Raw genomic sequence first — 3,205 nt, 5'->3', positions numbered from 1 at the left:
TGTGGACAGCACCCAAGACTCAGAGCTCAGGATGCTGTGCCCCTTCCCCATCATTACCTCCCAGATTGGACTTCAGTCCTCCTCATTAGAACCAGTGCCTGTCCCATCCTAGGGATATCACCAAACTAGGGTTCTCCAGAGAAACAATAGGACATGTAGAGAGATTTACTTTGACTTACACAATCATGGTGGGTGACAAATCCAAAATCTGTAGAGCAGTGTGGCCAGCTATAATTTCATTAAAGATGGGAATGCTGTAGTCATGAGTGGGAAACCTTCAGCCTGGGCACACGGGCTGGGCTTCTAAGAAGATCGCAATTTCAAGGCTCCATTCCTTCTTCAGGAGAGCTTCATCTCCGATCCTAAAGACTTCATCTGACTAGATGAGGCCTACTCACACGATGGAGAGTAATCTGCTTTCTAATACTAACATTAAATATTAACATTAGTGTGTCTACAAAATGCCTTTGCAAAAACATCTAGGTTGGTGTCTTATTAAAAAGCTGGGCACCATAGCCCAAGCAAGTTGACACATAAGATTAACTATCATGGCTACTTCTCAAATTTTCTTTTCCTCCTCTCCTGGCCTCCCAGACCACAATGCCTCTATGATCATGGTGCTTTCAAAGGCAGTCACAGGATATCCTACCCAGGAGGCTTACTTATGAAGGGACTTAATGGTTTCTGGAACTGAAAAATGTATGGGCAGGCCAGCCTTAGCTCTCATCCACTCAGGCTCAACTTCAGCTCTCTTGGCCCCTCCTCCCCAGTTGTTTTCTGCAGGTGGGCTGCCCTTGGGGTCCCTGGATGGTTGACATACTTCCTCCTTCATAATCAGAAGGAAGGAGAGCAGAGAGCAAGTTTCTAGAGCTGGAGAGAGCACTGCTTCTCTCTGATTGGCTCAGTTCACTATGACCAAGAGGACAGTGCACTGTGATTGGTTCAAATCTGCCCATGTCTAGCCAATCCCAGGACAAGGAGATGGGATTGTCCTGATGGCACCTAGTTAGGGGTCTTCCCCAAGTGGGATCAATCTCAATCAATCTCACCAAAGCAGGTGGCCTCTGCAGTGGCTGAGGGGGACCAGATGCCAGGAGAGAAGCATAGTACTCCTTTTAGCCTCTGAAGGAGAGCTGCCGCCTTCCCCAAACTCAGAGGAACTCCCAAGGCTGCAGCCCATGCACATGGTACCTGCTGGAGGCCAGAAGCAGGGACCAGATCTCAGGGGAGGACGGGGAGCTGCAGGAAGGTGCTTCCTGCTTGGGTGCCAGGGTGCAGCCCTGTGGAGCTGCAGATGGTGGCTGGGAGACGGGCACTCCCTCCAGACCTGCTGGTCCCTGGTCTATTTGCCCCTCCCTTCGTGACTAGGGAGTGATCCCCTCGACAGGACTGAGCTCGCAGCAACTGGCTTCACAGCTGTGGGAGTGGGGATGCCACTGGGAGTCATTCTAAGCAGAGTGATTCACATAGTTCTGATGGGGTTGGCTTGGCAGGGACAAAGAATGAAGGTGGAAGGTGGCTTGGAGACATGTCCAGGCAGCCCTGAGGAGGGGGTTGTCTCTAAGATTCTGATCTGTAATTTTGTTTTGTTTAAAAAACAACAACAGAGGTGGCAGGACTCATATCCTAACAAGCTGTAAAGCTTCCACCACCTCTCCCTGTCTGGGCAGCCTCCCTCCTTACCATACTGCCATGGCAGTTTTGGGCCCAGGCCTGCCACACAGGATGCCAGTGGGGGAGGCCATGCACCCTGGCTGGAAAGCACACGAGTGCTCTTCTCAGGGTGCGGGATGCCAGCGAGGCTTGGCATGCACATCACGTTCCCATCATTCACTGGACAGCCAGGACCCTCTGCTCTCTGAGCAGACAGTCCGACCCAAGGAAAATGACAGACGAAATCCACAGAGCTGTTCTGTTGCTGGAGTGTCATTCTGAGGTAGGGAGAGAAGTGTTTGGGACACAACACTGAGGAAATGAAGCGGGGGTGCTGTTACCCAGCACAAATCCACATCGAGCAAGAACAAAAGTCCTCCTGCCCAGCATAAGGGCGCTGCATGCTTAAAATCTGGCCTTTCTTGGGGAGTTGGGTGCTCCCACAGCCATGATAAGCCCTTTCATGGAGCAGAAAATTAAGGCCAAAAATGTCAAGGGACTTGTTTGAAGCTGTCTAACTCGAATCCCATCTTCTTTTTACTACTTTTCCCAAGACTTGAAAATAACTTTTTTGGCCCCACAGTACAGAAATATTAGTTACGACGTGCCAGGGAATGGATTCTCCAAATCCTCCAGCCCCCGCGCTGCGGACTGGTTGATCCTCATTCTTCACGCTTGGTTCGCTAACGTGGGAGTCACATGTTGCTGTTGTCTTTATTTCTCTGGTTTAATCAGGAAAACGAGCCAGAAGAGCTGAAATGATTAGCTTGGGATCGTTAGAGGAGGAAAAAATTCATACTCACAGTGACTATCCTTGTAGTCCATTGATTAGGCAATTTTGCTTTTATGAATCAATTGCAGTGATTGCTATGTTGAATAAAATGTGGAACTGCACTCACAAAGAAAACATAAATTATTAGCTTTTAAACACACACTGTGTGTGGACCTACATAATCAATGGAATTTTTGGTTTGAGTTTCCTGGAGGGAAACTGGTGTGGGTCCTCTGCTCCCTGGGGCATGCAGCAATGTGATTCCATGATAAGCAGAGGTCTGGCACCTGGCTATGCTGTCTGACTTCTATGGACAGCCCCGTGGTGGATCAGGCCAAGCTCAAAGCCAGCACAGCATGCTTCAGGGGCAATATCAATGATCACACACACCTTGAATCTGCAACTCCTATACAGGAAGCAAAGAGATTTTTAGAAATATATGCAAAGACCTTGGGAGAGCCTAATAACAAATGTACCAGCAATCTCATCTCTTATTAATGTGTTAATTTTTTTTATCTTAGGGTATGTAGAGGTCATTTTATAAATTACACATTTCACACTGATTAATCTCTGTGGATTACCTCTTGCTATAGCAAATATGATGATGTCCAATAATTGCAATTAATAATCGTGGAACTTTTTTTTAAAAGATGCTTTGAAAGTGAAATAATCGCTTTGAAGAGGATACGAAAAGATTAGATTCAGCATCATGGAGATAGAAGGAGGAGGGGAAGCAGAGAAAGGTATGGATGTGGCACTTGCAGGGTGGAACCATCACAA

The sequence above is a fragment of the Ictidomys tridecemlineatus genome, chromosome 10 (assembly GCF_052094955.1).
Source record: "Ictidomys tridecemlineatus isolate mIctTri1 chromosome 10, mIctTri1.hap1, whole genome shotgun sequence".
NCBI lineage: Eukaryota > Metazoa > Chordata > Mammalia > Rodentia > Sciuridae > Ictidomys > Ictidomys tridecemlineatus.
This window is presented reverse-complemented; position numbering follows the sequence as displayed.